Source organism: Bubalus kerabau, chromosome 4 (assembly GCF_029407905.1).
Source record: "Bubalus kerabau isolate K-KA32 ecotype Philippines breed swamp buffalo chromosome 4, PCC_UOA_SB_1v2, whole genome shotgun sequence".
Taxonomy (NCBI): Eukaryota; Metazoa; Chordata; class Mammalia; order Artiodactyla; family Bovidae; genus Bubalus; species Bubalus kerabau.
Window position 1 is genome coordinate 114,023,329 of NC_073627.1, and position 18,553 is coordinate 114,041,881.

At 38.9% G+C, this 18,553-nt stretch overlaps 1 long non-coding RNA gene across 1 annotated transcript; it reads left to right on the forward strand.

Moving 5' to 3' along the window:
• The first annotated feature begins 1,074 nt into the window (after positions 1-1,074).
• On the forward strand, positions 1,075-2,126 carry LOC129650118 (uncharacterized). Its single transcript, XR_008713603.1, has 2 exons — positions 1,075-1,249; positions 1,806-2,126. It is a non-coding gene; the product is annotated as an uncharacterized LOC129650118 (long non-coding RNA).
• The last annotated feature ends 16,427 nt before the right edge of the window (positions 2,127-18,553 follow it).

Consider the following 18,553-nt stretch of genomic DNA (forward strand, 5'->3'; position numbering starts at 1 on the left):
AATCCCTCCCAGCATCAGAGTCTTTTCCAATGAGTCAACTCTTCGCATGAGGTGGCCAAAGTACTCGAGTTTCAGCTTCAGCATCATTCCCTCCAAAGAAATCCCAGGGCTGATCTCCTTTAGAATGGACTGGTTGGATCTCCTTGCAGTCCAAGGGACTCTCAAGAGTCTTCCCCAACACCACAGTTCAAAAGCATCAATTCTTCGGCTCTCAGCCTTCTTCACAGTCCAACTCTCACATCCATACATGACCACAGGAAAAACCATAGCCAGGACCTTTGTTGGCAAAGGAATGTCTCTGCTTTCGAATATGCTATCTAGGTTGGACATAACTTTCCTTCCAAGGAATAAGCGTCTTTTAATTTCATGGCTGCAGTCACCATCTGCAGTGATTTTGGAGCCCCCAAAAATAAAGTCTGACACTGTTTCCACTGTTTCCCCATCTATTTCCCATGAAGTGATGGGACCAGATGCCATGATCTTTGTTTTCTGAATGTTGAGCTTTAAGCCAACTTTTTCACTCTCCACTTTCACTTTCATCAAGAGGCTGTTTAGTTCCTCTTCACTTTCTGCCATAAGGGTGGTGTCATCTGCATATCTGAGGTTATTGATATTTCTCCCGGCAATCTTGATTCCAGCTTGTGTTTCTTCCAGTCCAGCGTTTCTCATGAGGATGCTTTACCTCAAAAGTTGGTTTCGTGTTTTGAAACACTACATCAGAGGAGAAAGAGGCCAGCGCTCCAAGGTGCAGAGTTAATGCACATTCCCATAGTCTAAAAGAGCGGGGCACCGTGCAGCCCTCAGAACGCGGCTACTGCTGAGCAACATTGCCTCCCAACTCATTACCGGTTAAGGGTTCTGTGAGACCGCTAAAGGCACAGGACGGTTAGAGCGACCCTTTAGTGATTCTCTCAGCCAGGAGTCTGCGTGCTCAGCGGCCCCTCCCACAAGTGACCAACGGTCAACGAGCCGCCCCTAATTGGCCTGCTCAGCCATTGGTTGGTGCGGCAGAGGGCCCCTCCCCCAAGCAAGCAGCTGTCATTTAGCAACCATTTGTGGGCCCGTTCAGGCTTCCCAGGTGGTGCAGTAGTAAATAAAGGACACACCTGCCAATGTAGGAGAGGCAAGAGACGTGGATTTGATCCCTGGATCAAGAAGATCCTCTGGAGAAGCAAATGGCAACCGACTCCAGTATTCTTGTCTGAGAAATGCCATAGACAGAGGAGCCTGGCAGGATACAGTCCAGGGGGTAATGACTGACTGACTAAGCATGGCACAGTGGGCCCATTCAGCTAACAGTTGGTGGAGTGGTGGTCTTTAAGTGGAGAGGGAGCCAAGAGACAGATTTTGGCCTTTTTCCTGAGGTCCCCCAATTCACTTGGCCTCAGGCCAGTGAGTGAACTAGGCAGCCCAGGGAACAGGCTGGGGGCTGTGTCCTGCAGGGTTCCAGAGCCCTTGCCAAGGCCATCCACTAGGCTGGGCCCAGGCCTTGAGGTGGTGGTGAACCTCTCTCTCATTCCCGCCTCTGCAACATAATGGCAGTGACAGTCGGCATGGGTCACAGTCTGGGGGATCTGGTTCCTGCCAGGTGGGTAGCCTGAGGAGCCTGAGAGCCAGTTGGATCTTGGGTGCCTTGCTCCCTCAGTGATGACAGCTGGGTAGGATCTGAGAACCTGCCCCTGAGGGAGCCGGCCACTTAGATCTACCTCCTCTTAGCCAGGATCTGGATCTCAAAGAGGGTGAAAGTTGTGCCTTGGCACCCTGTCCTTTCTTGTCAGAACAGAGAAAAACATTTTGTTTGGCAGGGATTGAAAGGAACATCCTTTCCTGACCATGACCTGACCTCAAGAACAGAGGATCTGACTAAGAAGTCTGCAACAACTAACCATACCCCTCCCTCCTCTTTCCTATAAAAGGGCTTTGCTGAAAACTTTATGGGAATTTAGGATTTTTAAAAGCATGAGCCATTCATCTCCTTGCATGGCCCAATAATAAGGCATTCTCTGTTCCAAACGCTCATGTTCTGGTGTTTGGGCTCACTGTGTGTCAGGTACACAGCCTTGCACTTCAGTAACAACAGGACATTGGAAGGTCAATTGACAGAATACAGGACTAACAACAAGCCTCCCAGATGTAGTCTTCTCAAAGTGGCAAAATCAGCTAACAGTGCCCCCACTCACTAACTTTCTCCCTGTCCTGAAGAAACACATTATTAAAGGGAGTGTGTGGCTAAAGATGGATTTGTAAAGATAACAGAAATAAGAGTTTATTAAAAATAAAGGTTTATTTATTAATAAAAGAGAAACCATAAATCCTGAAAAGAATGATTCTGGAAAACAAAGAAAATGATTTTAAATAGCAGAGAATGTTCAACATAGCACAAGTCAATGGGATTATCAAGAAATTTAAAGACAGAATTGTAGCTTCTAGGTTTAGCCATAATGAAGTCAAAGGTCTCTGTGGCCAGAGAAATCTCACTGGAGAATTCAAAATCCAGCACTAAGCTGAGATAGAGGAGAAGAAAGGGGAGATGAGAGATACGGTATGAAAGGTATCTATTTAAACCTGGGAGGCAATCAAGGCAACAAAAATGAACTTTACTCTGATTTATATTTTCTTATCAACAAAGAGATAATAAGACAGTATCTGAGACTAGACAATTTGTTTTGAACTTTTAAAACTTACCTTTGTAAACACATTTAACATATACAATGACAGTAAGTCATTAACTGTTTTTTTTTTTTTCATTAACTGTTTTGACTCATCTTTAGAAAGGATTGCTTTAATGTTCATTCTTTCATGACTAAACTTTTTGTTTATATTTAATCCATAAAGCTTCATATTCACTGAGATCAACAACAATTTATTAAGTTGTATGCATAAATGATAATAATCTGATTGTTTTTCTCTTAAGTAAAATTATTAAATTAAAATTTAATATGTTCCTTCACATACCAAATCAAACTGAGAAAATTATCCTGGTGTCTAATTAACTTTACCAACAACACCTGTTCACAGTGATGCCATATGCTTGTGACAAAGACAATCAGTATAGATGAGCATCAGAGTCAGGCTGCCTGGGTTCCAATCTCAGCTTCACTGCTTATCAGCTGTGTGACTTTAGGCAAGGTAATTAACTACTCTATAATCCATTTTCACAAACCAAATTGCAGCAATAACAATACCAAGCTCATAGGGTTTGTGAGGCTTAAATACACAAATATATACAAGTTTTTTAGAACAATGCCTGACCTAAAAAGTAAGCATCATTTAAGTGTATGCCACTATTATTATTGTTTTGATATCAATTTTATTGTTAGTGATGGTTAGTATGGATGAAAAAAGCTGCAGTATGTTTTCTGCCTCAAAGTAGCTTAATTCCATGGAAGAGAGACTATCACACATGTACACACACACAAACACACCCTAACAAAATGTTGAAAGAGACCTTGTATATTGCAGGGAGGGTCCAAAATTGTTGTAACAACAAGCCTCCCAGATGTAGTCTTCTCAAAGTGGCATAATCAGCTACCAGTGCCCCCAGTCACTCACTTTCTCCCTGTCCTCTATTCCCTCAATGCATGGAAGAAAGAACCTGAAGAACAGCCTTAGACTTCATGACTATGCACCCTTTGTGGTAAGAGGTTACTCATCCCTGTCCCCATCACAAGAGAAAGACAAGAAGAATTGCTTTAAAGCCAAGCATTTCCAGGGAGGAGTAGACTCATTTACAGCAGTTGGTGAGGAAACCAGGCTGGTTGATTCCTGAGCTGGAGTTGAGAACAGTGAGAAAGCTCTCAAGCAAGGTTAACATCCACCCCCTGAAATGTAGGATAAACATAAACATAGAACCTGGTGCCCATTTCTGGGCTAGGGTTGTCTGAAAGCAGAAAGGTCTTCAGAATAGTGTTAGTCAGCAAGTCTCAAAAGGACTAACACTGATACTTGTGAAGAAAAATTGTGGGGCAGCCTCTTCCAAGTTCCCAGAGGCAATCAGAGGGCATGGTCCCATATGAAGATGCAAGGAGGGCAATGGAAGGGTGAGACAGATGAGGAAGAACCAGAAAGAAATGGGAACACTGTCTTCTTGAAGGACTCAAAGGAAGGTAGCTGTCCTTCTCTGCAAGAGTTGTCAACAGTAGAGGTCACCATAAGAGGCTGAACAAAGTCCTGACTCTCCCACCCCACATACAATCTAAACTGAATCCATTCTCTGAGTAGATCACAGATGGAACCAGAGAAGCCTAGTTACATACAAGCTCTGCTTCCACTATTCTTCTATTTCCTTACTTCAAGAGCCTGGACCTTGAAAAGGAAGAGGGAATGAAAATCTAAAAGGCAGACTCTCCTATTCTCCAAAGTCCAAACAGCCAAGTTCACAGTTTACAGCTGGGGGAAGGGAAGAAAACATTGAAATCAGATATGACATTGGAATTTAAACAGGAGTAGAATAATTACAATAATCCAAAGTGACCAGAAAGTTATGATAGCTGGCCAAAATGGATTGAATGAAATAGAAAATTCAACACAATAGGTTGAAAACTGTACTAAAGAAATAAAAATATAATTTTTCTATGTTAGTATATTCTTTACAATCATGTTTTGAAGAATTAAAAGGACTAATAGACCATCATAAAAAAGTAAATTTAGCCACACCATCAAGCATAAAATATTTGGAAATTGACTATTTAAAAAAAGAAATAATGTAAAATAATGTATTGTACATATTGAAAATTCATATAAATGACCTGGAATCATATACTGATTAAATCAAGTTGATTAAAGGCATTACAGCAAATAACAGGGAAATATCCTGGGTGCTTTTTACCATCTTATTTGAGGAAAATGAGATACATAGCAGAAGGTACTGAAGAACTCTATTGGATACTTCAATATCATATCAAGTAAATATGAATGGAGTTGGTCTCTAGAATACAGTTGATCCACAGATAAAAGAAAATGAGTTATCAAAAAAGAGGAAAAACAAAATTTATTTATTACAGCCATTATTTCAAAATTTGACTCAAATGAAAAACATTATTTGGGCTAGTTGTTTTAAGGCCAGTGTCAGCATCCAAATAATTCTGGAAAAGATGTATTCATTTCAATCTGATCTACACACAGATGATTTCCTCATTTATTTATTTTACTTCTCTCATGAATTTTTTTTCCTCAAGACCACTGAGTATGGTATAGATATTGTTATATTTTATTTGAAATTAATTGTTTTTTCCTCTGGTAGTCCCACATTTTACACTAGAACACTAGTACAAACACTAGCGTTAACTTATCTGAATAATACCTTCTTTGTCCATAAAACCAGTAAAAACAAGAAAATATCTCCTGCCACCCTCCATCCCCCTCAAAAAAAAACATACACACACTTCTTTCTCCCATGATATTTGCACTTTTGATTCTTTATAGGTATCACATTTCCACATAGTGACAATACATTTCTAAAGTCAACAGTCTTCTGCTCTATGCACAAGTTAATTTTGAACCTAATCAGCAGTTGCCAGAATTCTGAGAAGTAAATAGGCGCATGTCTGAGGTCCAATTAAAACTCTCTTGTACTCCTTGTAAAAGTTGAGCTAGAGCTTTTTGGTTTTGTTTTTACAATGTTCTCCCTGCTGAGCTAGGAGAGATTTACCCAACCTTTCTCAATAAACCAATTATGGAGGCAATCATGATGGCATATATTTTAAAAATCTAATAGCATTCTAGTTTCATTCTGCAGAAGAAAAAAATTGAGAAATTAGAAGGGGTAAGTGGAGGGAAGGATGTGGGCGAATGGAGAAAATAAAACAATACTTTTTATTAGGTACACAGTTATCTCACCAACAATTATATAAATACCATGACAGATAAACTGCTATGGAATTATTTTTGCTGAAGCAGAAAATAAGTGCACTATGACATACCTCATTTAGAGAAAGAAATACTGTTGTTATCTTACAACAGTAAGATTGCCAAAAATGTTGTTTTAATGGGCAAAGCAAACCAAATTACCAACTACCACCCATCGCTCTATCCTATTTATTGGTATTGTTTATATGGCTTGGAAGCCACCAAACACTTCTGCTTCCAAGTGGCATACAGACTACAATGACTGAATATAAAGCTTATCTTCTGTATGGTCTAGCTTTTACTTGTTTGGACTTCTTGTATCAGAGGGTAAATTACTATAGTTCCTATACTATCTGTCCTCTCCTAAGCCAGGCCCCATATTCACCTTGGGTGGAGAGAATAAGACAGCAGTGGGTATTGCAAGGTGACTTGAAGTTACAGGGAGTTTAAGTCAGAGCTTTGTTTCATTATTATTTCCCACTCCAGCACCTCCAACACCTTTCTTTAACCCTGACCTTCTTTCTTCATGGATTGCCCTATGCCACAAGCAATGAGTTAGTTCCTGAAATATTATTATTTTAACAATAACATCATTCTTTTTATTTTTCAAGTTTAGAAACATAAATGCCTTTAAGAACTAGGAAGCAACTTTAACAAGTGTAGATGCCTCGTTAAAGCTCCACAATTTTTTTTTTTGCATTTGATATGTAGAAATATGTGTCACTGACACAAAGAAATAAGCTACTTCCAGTTTTTGCTTAAAAGAAACTTCCCTCTCAAGTCATTTTTAATTTTCCTATAATTGACAAAACCAGGGATATGAGGAATTATTTCTTCACAATAAGAGAATACAGAGGAAAAGCAGAGTGAATGGTAATAAACATTAGACCTCCACAGGCAGGTAATAAGGAGTGGTGAGGAAACTGGTCTATGCAGGGTGGATATTTGTATAAATGAAGTAGCTACTAACCCCCACTGGTATTTACCATGTTGTAAAGTGGATTATCTGTTGAACTTTATTTTAAAGAAAACCTGGGAAACTGAATTTTTATGTGAAATCTTTCAATTTTCATATGTTAAATATTTTTTCCAAGTTGTGTACTTGCCAAATAAAACACATCTGCAGATCAAAGCCTCCAGTTTCCAAGGCTTGCTCTTCATGTTCACCAATAGCTGGAAACAGGACCCCCCAAATCTATTCTATGTAAGAGAAAATTGTAAATGCAGCCTTGAATGGGGAGAGTATATAGGTGAATACTGTTTATATGCAACAGATAAATGATGTGCAGAATGAGGCCATGCATACAGATTAAGGGTTGATTAGGAAAGCTCACTTAAAAACTATTCCTGGATAGGAGCTAAGCAAAAAATTTTAAGCTATTTGGAGGCATCAGACTGGGGCTTCCCCAGTGGCTCAGATGGTAAAGCCTGCAATGTAGGAGACCCGGGTTCGATCTCTGGGTCAGGAGGATCCCCTGGAGAAGAGAATGGCAACCCACTCCAGTATTCTTGCCTGGAGAATTCCGAGGACAGAGGAGCCTGGCGGGATACAGTGCATGGGGTCACAAAGAGTCAGACACGACTGAGCGACTAACGCTAACACCCGAAAATCAGTCATTGTGTTTCAATTAGACAAATAGATTTGATATCTAATTAGTATGATTAATCCTATGAATTTTCCCCTCTCAGGGAGAAAGTAGGAAAGAAAAATATACATTAATATAAAAATCTAAATTCAACTTTTACTAATTTTCTAATTTGTGGTGACAAGTGTGGAGAAAGATGGTATGAGAGATCCATAACAAAAGCTAAATGGGAAAAGCCCTGGAGGAGAAACAGGAGGTACTAGAGTTTTGAAAAGATTTTCTTGTACTCATTACAAAAAGTTAATGAGCTTGGGGAATAAGGTGAAAATGGCCAATGAATAAGCAAATAGAGAGAGAGATGGGGAACAGAAGGGATCAGATGGGTACAAGACTCTTAAAAAATACTGGAAACCCCAGTATTATGGACCAGGAGTCAGAACTGGGGAGAAAGTCTGGACTGCTAAACCTATGAGTCAGGATATGTAGCATAGCAACAGTGTGAGTTAAGCCTAGGTCTTTAGAGCCATCATTAAGGTATGAATTTTACAAAGAGGTTCCATTCAGCCTTTTTTTTTTTCCTTTTCATTAAAAAACAAAAACAAACAAAAAAAACCCCTTTATTCTGTACTTGCTATGGGCCAGGAATTAGGCCACAGTTTCTGTCTCTAAAATATAAGGTGTTAAAATCATAAATAAATATAATATACTCAATACTGTAATAGTGAGGCATAGGATGCTATTGGAGAAGCACCCAAGGCTGCTGTGTACTGCTGCTCAGGCTGTGAAATGTGTAAATCCAGAAAGTGCCTCTCACATAGACAGGAAGTAAATGGGTCCTCTGGAACTGTGTAATGTGGCAACTTCAAACATCTAAATGAGACAAGTTTCACATCATAGAAGGGTTTTTGGAGGCAGATGTTTCTGGACTGAGTCTTAAAAGTAACAGTAGCATTTAGCCACATGGATACTTGTTGGGAATGAGAGGGAAGAGAACAAAGATGATCTCAGTCTTGTCAGATGAACATGTTACAAAAAAGTAAAATAGAAATAGACTACAAGTCCTTAATAGCTTCATCACTGTATGAAACGAAAGTGTCTCCTGCCGTATTAATAAACAAGAACTGCCACAGCCATCAGTGACTGCTGGCCTCCAGATGTAATGAGGGCTCCCAAACTGTGGTCCAGTGGATGCAAGGACCCCGCCAGGAAGATTGCTGAGGAGCTGGGAGAATGCAAAGCAACAAGGTGATCAAGGAAACAGAATTGGCCCCAGATAGCTGAGGTGCGTATGAAAGGAATGAATTCTGAGTCTAGAGGCTTGTATCTTCCCATACAGAGAATGCTAAATGCCTTGATACCTGATCTTTGATGTTCAGACTGCCTGCTCTCTTTGTTGCAAACTTGTATGTAGCCTGACTTCCCCTCCTGCCCCCTTGGAGCAGTTTTCTCAGAGCTACTGAGATGCTGTCTCCCGGGCTCGGAGTCCTAAACATTCCCACCAAATAAAATAACTCTCTATTTTCAGGTTGTGACTATCTTTTTTAGTCAACAACTGTTATGCTTAAAGGACATTTGCCACCAAATAACAAGTCATATCTTTAATTGTGAGGACTCAGAGAGGAACAAACCTTTCTCACTGTAGCCCAAAATGTGACATATGTAAAAGAATGCCCCAAACAGAATAGCTACATAGGTTCTTCACATTGAACTAAAATGGACTGAATCAGAGTCCAGTGTATGAAGACCAAAATTAAAGGTGGTGTGAAGTTTAGCAAGGACATCATATATGGAAAATAGAACTATCTGAAGTGCCAAGGTAATTACAAAATACAGGACAAAGTAGAAAAGTGAAGAACAGCTGGTAGGGCTTTTTTTCTGCAAACCATGTCTTCCTCTTCTGAACACCTTTTGACTGAACCACCCACCTGTCAATGATATCTAATCACCTTTATAATTTTTGTTCTCTTTTCGTAACTAGACTCATAAGTGCCTTGTCTATGCATTTTCCAGTGTCTTGAATATCATCCCATGCCACGAATATGCACTGATGATGAATATAAATAGAAAACAATGGTATTACCAACTGCTTTATGCTATGTGAGTTGTACCAACTGCCAACATGCAATCTAGGAGCGCCATCCATGTGTAGGATTCTTTGCCTTTCCAGAAAGAAGTTACTTACAGTGAAAAGGATTAGTGATCAAAGTTGACTTTCCTGAACATACTATAGTATACTTGGAGAAAGGCATTTTGTCTTATTCACCATAGCTCATTTTCTAAATCCCCATCCCACATGTTCCTTTTTCTCCAGTCCCTTTACTCGGCTTTCTACTGGAGTTTCCCATACTGGGGGAATATACTAGGGTAATATGTTTACCATTCCTGATCTTCCTTCTCTGTCTCTAATACTGCTACCTCCTTCTTATGCATCACAATTGAACTTTGCCCCAGACTCTAAACTTTCATACAAACACATAGAGACAGTTTAAAGGGAATCTCCTGCTCCAAACACCCATTTTCATTAGTAGAGTATCATAATAACTTTTTCTAATAATAAGGACATAATGAGAATAATAAGGACAGCAAGAGAAACAAAGATTTCAGGACGTGAATGATGGAGTACAGGACATGCTATCCTGAAATACGTCACCTTAGTATATTGAATGTTTTAAACTGAAGCAGTTTAAGAAAACAGAAGCAGGGAGGTCACTCTGGCCTTTCTCGACAACTTCTCCCCTGAAATAGGTTATGACTTCAGAGCCTGATATGTGAGAGGTGCAAAGGAGCATTCTTCTCTCTGGAGACAAATGACGCCCAGAAGAATCTGAACAAATATGTCTTGCTAATTTTCCCCTAGGTCACTACACTTACCTCATACTCTTTGACCTATTATATTTCTACACAACTGACCACTCTTCATCAAATCTAGCATAAAAATACTTAGGGTAATTGTTTCTTTGGATCTCTATTTCCTTATAAAGTTTCCCATGTCACATAAAACTTAAGTAAACCTGTATGCTTTTCTTCTGTTAATCTGACTTTGCCAGTTTAACATTCAGACCCAGCCAGGAACCTTAAGAGAAAAGAGGAAAATTTTTTTCTCTCCTATGGAACATATGTGGAAAGACAGTGTATTTACCTTAGAAACTTACATTTGTTGATGATGAAAGAAACAAGTTATACTTTGCAAAAATGCTATTCCTTAAAACATAGATCCATAGGCAAGGATCTCCCTATGTCTGAGAGAAGGTAGATCCATGGCTGTGTATTGATGGAGGTGTCCAGGTTCCTTATGAAAAATCCCACAGGGGACTATGGGGACAGATAGATCACTATCTGCCAGTAAGCCAGCTCTGGAGATGGGCACATCACAAACTGTTCAAGTGTCTTTTTTTTTTTTTTCCTACCTTCATTCAAGGTAAGAATGATATTGAAACAGCTAGAGGACAGCATGAGTCAACTTTTAATTTGTTTTCAGATGTATTACCTAGGAAGACCAATTTATTTCCTGAAATTATTTTTCTTACTTGTGAGCTTTTATTTGTAAAAATACAATGAATTTGATTAGCAAATAATTGACATGATCTGGGCATTGCTTTGCATTATGAACTGCTAAAAATAAAATCATTCTACATTTACTGCACTCCAAAATAAACCAGATCACAATAATCATCTGCAATTCAATGTACTTCCTATGAAGGAAAATATTTCATAATCTACAGAATTGGTATCTCCGTCTGCATATGATTATTTTAGCACCAAATCAAGAATATGTTTCTACTAGTATTATTTTCCTTCACTCAAAAATTAAAATAAATATGGAAGTGAAAAAGCATTTGGATAAAATGTCAAAGGGGAAAGGTTTTGGAAAAAGATAACTGGTTAGATTTTAGACAAGTAAATAGAGGAAATCACAGGAAAATTAAGTTGAAATGTACCGTAGGCCTTTGAAAATAGAGTTGTAATTCTGGAGAGAGATTTGTATGCAGGCATATCTTGGAGCCTTGTGAAAATATAGTTGATAGCTGAAACTGGAGAATGTCAAGCAAAGAATCAGAAGGGAAAATTATCAAGGATAAACTTTAAGAAATTTTATATTTAAAGTCTGAGATTAAAAAAGAACTATTAGGTAACAGGAGGAAAATCAGAGCAGGACTGTGGGACAGAATATGGATTCAGCAAAGTTAGAAATCAGAGTCCAAGGACAGTAAGAGAGGCTGCTGATGAAGGTGATGTAGCCATCAGGTAAGGACCACATTCTAGCAGCTCGACTGAAGAGACAGAGCCATGTTTGAGTACTAAGATTTGACAGTGAGGCCGAGCAAAATCTATTTGGTTTTTTATTTTCAGATACTGAGGGCTAGTCTTGCTTAAAAGTAGAAGAGGAAGAACTAGGGCTATTGGAACTGAGAGACTGAGAGTCTTGAAACAGTCCTAAGTGAATGGCAGGTGGGCTAAATGCCATGGAGACTGGAAGTTTAGGGAGAAGAGGACTAGGAGGAAGAAAGTACCTGATGGAGGTAAACATGACTGAAGAGGCAGAGCAGCTCTGGCCAGACTGTAATGATCTTCACCACAAATGTGAAAGTGAGGGAAGGCAGGACTGGGATTCAAAGAAGAGAAAAAAGGTTGGAATTAGCCTCTGCAAGAGCAAGGTTGCTAAGTCACTTCAGTCGTGTCCGACTCTGTGCGACCCCAGAGATGGAAGCCCACCAGGCTCCCCCACCCCTGGGATTCTCCAGGCAAGAACACTGGAGTGGATTGCCATTTCCTTCTCCAATGCATGAAAGTGAAAAGTGAAAGGGAAGTCGCTCAGTCGTGTCCAACTCTTAGCGACCCCATGGACTGCAGCCTACCAGGCTCCTCCATCCATGGGATTTTCCAGGCAAGAGTACTGGAGTGGGATGCCTTTGCCTTCTCCAAAGAGCAAGGTTAGGGCTACACAAAAGAAGTATATGGCTCGTGAAACTGCAGCGAAGGCCAAACTACAGTTGTGTAAACCTGTCATAGGCTCAGCCTGTATAATCCTATGCTTCTTTCCCATCAAGTCTGGCAACTGAGGAGTAGAAGAACAGAGAACATGAGCTGAAACACTTGCAAGTGTTATCAGCGCATCTGAGAAACAATGAAGCAGATCAAGGAAACTGTGGGTAGAAAAAATAAATCTCTAATAAAATGATGCACCTGATGTGAACAGCCAATTCATTGGAAAAGACCCTGATGCTGGGAAAGATTGAGGGGAGGAGGAGAAGGGGATGACAGAGGATGAGATGGTTGGATGGCATCACCAAATCAATGGACATAAGTTTGAGCAAGCTCCGGTAGATGGTGAAAGACAGGGAGGCTTGGCACGCTGCAGTCCATGGGGTCACAAAGAGTTGACAAGACTGAGCAACTGAACAACAACAATATAATGAAGACTAGAGGTAAAACACAGGAAGGATTGTGACGAGCTAGCAGGCAACTAGTGATGTAGATGTGACAGGCAGACTGGAGTGATGACTGGTCTCAGTGGTGGCAGGCAGTGAAATTAGGAAAGAAAGAGGACCAAGACGAAACCTCTGAAGCAAAGTAATACCCATTGTATTCTGTGTCCGGGCTGCTGCTAAAAAAATGTGCCATCAAAGGCTTAAAGCCAGGTGTCGGAAGAATGGATGACTTTTAACATAGAAAATGAAATCATCAAAAGATAAAGGACATGGATAAGCTAGACATTAAAAATCTAAGCTACAAGCAGAAATACTAGAAGGTATGGAAAAAAATCAGTGATTTTATGGCATGCAATATGACATATTTCTCTAGCACACTCAATACCCAAGTTTCACATACATAGACAGGGTTTGGTGTTATTCATGCACTAGGAAACCCAGCTATCCCCATATACAAATACCCAAATTAAAGAAGACCCAGATAATATCATAAATATCCTTAAAGTTACTAAACCCAGACCCCAAATGTCACTGGGATTTTTAGATTTTTAGCTCTTGCTTCCTCTGCCTCTGGGACTAGCACTCTAAGGCTTAGTCTAAGTCATGTGGAAGCACCACATAGGGCTATCCTAATCGACTTTTATGAGGTTTTCATTTTCTTTTTGCCTTACTTTCCTTAAGCTACAGGGACATTATATTTTTGTACCAGAATGAAATGGAGAGCTTAAAGCAAAAATGCTTCTAATGAACCTGCCTTTGCTAACAGAAAATATTTTTCATTAAACCAAGATATGATCTTAAACGCAGTATAAAAATTATTCTGCTTGGTGGTTCTTGGAATTTATTTTCCTCTAGATAAGATTTTTATCACATAGCCACACTGCAGAAAGAGTGCAGTAAACCTATACATGGCAAATGTAGCAATGGGTAATGTATAATTTACAGTATTATTGCATTTATATTGATAAGACTTTCAAGAAGGAATTGCTATGCATATGTCATACACAATTACAGCTTAAAATATAACAGAGTAGAGAATATTACAAAAAACGGGTACATAAATTCAATACATTTTGTTTTACATAGTATAAACATATCTTTCTCACAGTAGTTCAATATAAAAGCATCTGAATAGAGTAGGTTACACACTCAGGCAATTTATAATGACAGGAGGAAAAGAAATAATAACTACGTGATTGGAGCGGGGGAGAAGTGGTAAATAACCTATGATAGTAATCATTCTGCAACATTTACATGAATCAAATCAACATATTGTGTACTTTAAGCTTACATAATGCTATGTGTTAATAATGCTGGAAATAAGTAAAATCAAAAGGAGAGTAAAAACAAAAAATAATTTCTCTCATTGTATAAGATTTCAGGCATCTTTTCTTTTTAGATATTATCTTTATGTTACTGGTATTTAGTATTTAAAGAAATAACCACAGAAGAGCAGGCAAATTAGAAGATGAAAATACACATGAAGAGGAAATCGAAAATTTATAAGATCATTCAGTCTTTAAGAGTATTTTTAAGAATATAAGACATAACTGTTATAGAATCTATAACTATCTCAGAGTCATCATTCCCCTCATCCTTGCTATTCCAATCTGCTATTAAAAATTCCTTCTACCTTCACTCTGAAACCCTGATAAGCAGAGTCTGCTTTCTTACTTCAGAGGAATTACTTCTATGAAGTTAATGTAATTAATCTATTTTATTCCCTCAGTGACACACCAGCTGCCATGGATTCTAAAAATTAACTTAAAAAAAAATCTTAAGAAGCCAATTTAAACTTTTATTAAATAAAAGTTTCATATATTAGAATGATGAACTAGATAGAAGAATTTCCAGAAGATACTAAACCATGATTTTCCTTAGTTCTTAATCCCAGCATTTTCCCTGTTTTCAAAGAACTGACAATCCAGTTTAGAAGAAAAAACAAACACACTTGAAACAGAAAACAATTTGATGTGAAATGCAGTGTGTCAGCTACCCATGCATTGTTAGTTGCAAAGTGAAGGCCTGGATGGCATGAGTCAGACTGGGCCTGAAGAAAGTGATAGGATGAGCTGATCAAAACAACAGGAAAAGGAAGGAGGCATCACCATTCAGGATCCTAGAGAGAGTTAATCATCACCAGACAAACATCCAGTTGTCCAGCAAAACAGCAAAATGTACACAATATCTGAAGTTGTAGGCTGAGAATGTCTCCCATGCTCCTAATTTTTGTTCTTGACATCCTTTTGCTCAATTGAGAACCAAATCCCAATGGATATTATGTAAAACAAAATGGAAGATTCACTAATTTTTGGTGAGTTTGATCAGCTTAGATAATTTTGAAGAGATCAGTTTTTAATGGAATCTACTTAGTAAAGAGATTGATTGCCTGAAGGAAGAAAGATAATGAGGAAACCAGACTCTACACTTCTTCAGTAGGATGCTGACTTAGCTGTAGACAGCTGTGATTTGTAGTGATCTAGAAGGACTTTCAGAGAAGGCAATGGCACCCCACTCCAGTACTCTTGCCTGGAAAATCCCATGGACAGAGGAGCCTGGTAGGCTGCAGTCCATGGGGTCGCTAAGAGTCAGACACGACTGAGCGACTTCACTTTCATGCATTGGAGAAGGAAATGGCAACCCACTCCAGTGTTCTTGCCTGGAGAATCCCAGGGGTGGGGGAGCCTGGCAGGCTGCCATCTATGGGGTCGCACAGAGTTGGACATGACTGAAGTGACTTAGCAGCAGCAGCAGCAGAAGGACTTTACTTGTCATATCAATTAAACATAACCAACATACATTCCCACTTGGGGAATTTTCCATTTGAGGAATATTTTTTTTCCCATAAGCATCCTGTGTAAACAAAATTTTTAAATCATAATGAGACTTCCTAATCAAATCTGTTTCCCAGAATAGGAAGTAAATTTTAGAGGCTCACCTGACAATAGCAGCAGGACCCACCATATGGCATTAATGTGTCAGGAATGTTGGTGTTCATCATTGCAGGAAATTGCAATAGAATATAATAGATTCTATATTACACAACAAAAGGGGAGATCCTTATCATCCGTCTTTCTTAGAAAGGGACATTTCCAATATATTTCAAATTCAGTTCATCTGAAAAGGAATTTAACCTGGATATAATTCCCTAAGGTATATGGGCCATGACCTGACCCTATTTCTAGAAAGAAACCTATATTCTGTAAGTGCTACACTTTGTGAGGAATGTGAGCTGCAGTATCTCACATGGGAATCCATAAAAGACATTCTGAGGTCAGATTAATTTCTGAAAACATATGCTACTGGATATAAGGGAAAGAAGCAGAGTGGCTATATGGTCCTGACTAAAAACTAGTAGTGAGTTCTTGGGTGATGTGGCAGATGTCCTAGACCACAGGTTCTCTTTGTTGCCTAAGGAATTCTGAAACTTTTTACCAAAAATAAGAAAGCGTAAGTCCATATGAATTTCTCTCTTGTGTAAAACAAGATTTGAACTGCTAAAACTTCTAAATCCCAAGATTAGGCAGTTAGAGTAAATAAAAGATTAATAGTTCTTCTAAAGAGGCCCTTCATCTTCCTGCAAATTCTGGCATATTGGATTTTCTAATTATAGAATAAAAGTACTATTAAAGGTTTGGCCTTTCAGTCTTCTGAGAATTAAGTTGCTAAAATAGAAGCAAGCAGTTCATGAAGGCTCTAGTGTTTACTTCCATCATGCTAATTTAATCACAGGGGGTTGACAAGACTACTGTTACCGGAGAACTCAGATGCTTCAGAAGTTGGATTCATTTCCATTAAAATTAACTGAACTATGCCTTTTAAAAGAGTCCTACTTTATAGAGCAAGAAAGATCTTGTGATCTTCCTGAGAACAAAGGCATTATCCCAGTCATTCACTATTCAGACTATCTAAGGCTCTCCTTTAAATTGTTTGGAAACTAATCTTTGTATTACATCAGAGCCCTCTACAACTTTGAACCCTATTAGGAAAATATGTAAGTCTTTTTGTAAAAAAAATTCCAATTCCTGTTTTAATCAAAATACACTTTTTTTTTTTTTTTTTTTTTTTTAAGAATAATGGAGTCTATAACTGCTATTTTCTTCTGACTCAGAGGAAACCTAGCTCTTCAAACCACAAGATGATAAGCAAGCCCTCAGGTCAGCTTACTCTACTCAAAATAAATCAGAGAATAAGAAATGCATAGCTTAAATAATAACAAAATGATAATAACTAAGAAGAACACTTCGGCCACCTGATGTGAAAAGCTGACTCATTAGAAAAGACCCTGATGCTGGGAAAGACTGAAGGCAGGAGGAGAAGGGGATGACAGAGGATGAGATGGTTGGATGGCATCACCAACTTGATAGATATGAGTTTGGGAAAGTTCCGGGAGTTGATGATAGACAGGGAAGCTTGGCGTGCTGCAATCTACGGGGTCGCAAAGAGCCGGCCATGACTGAGCGACTGAACTGAACTGAAGAAGAACATACTGTGTTTATTAAACCTTATCAGGCACTGTGTGACATACTACACAAAATATTTTACAATCACTATCATGTTTAACCCTCCCTATGAGATAAATACTGTAATTATTGCATTTCTACAGATCAGTTTTTCTTTTTGAAACTTACAAATGTGAGATCAAATTTACCATTGTCTTTCAGCAAAAAGAGGTCATTTTTCAGTTTTATTTTCTTGCATCTTCCATACACACTTACTCACATGGGATTGCTCTAACTGAACTAGCTGCTGAGCAATCCTTAGATACAACTTTTGCTCAAATGTCTGGCCCCAGGTAATAATTTCAAGATGATCTCATGGTGGTTAACATAAAGCACAGGTTTAAGATAATCCTTTCTGTGTCTCTGGTACCACCTGCATCATAACCACCCAATGTGTCTGTGAAAGTGCAAATTCCTGAGCTACTTCATAAATACAGAACCAGAATCAATGGGGGGCCTGGGAAATGCACGTTTGACAGGCCCCATGGGCCATTTTTAAGCACACTGAATGATGAAATCAACAACAACTATATCATTCATGCCCTGAACTCTTTTTTATATATCACTCTCAGTTTTCTTGTTTCTTTTTTATATGGATCGTATTTTACTAGATTCACACAAGCATATAATAAGCACTTGTATATTCAATAGATGTTCATTTGTTTTCCTTTCTATTCCTAAATATAATTTGGTACTAAGATTTCAAAGATGTTACTTTAAGTTGAAGTCATAACAGAGAGGAGAAGGCAATGGCAACCCACTCCAGTACTTTTGCCTGGAAAATCCCATGGACGGAGGAGCTTGGTAGGCTGCAGTCCATGGGGTTGCAGAGAGTCAGACACGACTGAGCAACTTCACTTTCACTTTTCACTTTCATGCCTTGGAGAAGGAAATGGCAACCCACTCCAGTGTTCTTGCCTGGAGAATCCCAGGGATGGGACAGCCTGGTGGGCTGCCATCTATGGGGTTGCACAGAGTTGGACACGACTGAGGTGACTTAGCAGCAGCAGCATAACAGAGAATATGAAAGAAAACAACTATGAAGGGGTGAAAATATTGCTAATCCACCAGGTCACACATGATAGTGATATAAATACTTCCTGTCCCACTGAATCTCCCTCCTCAAAAAATAGTCACAGAAGGAAGAGCAACTCTCCAGGGTTCCAGGACCATGAAATGAATCTGTATT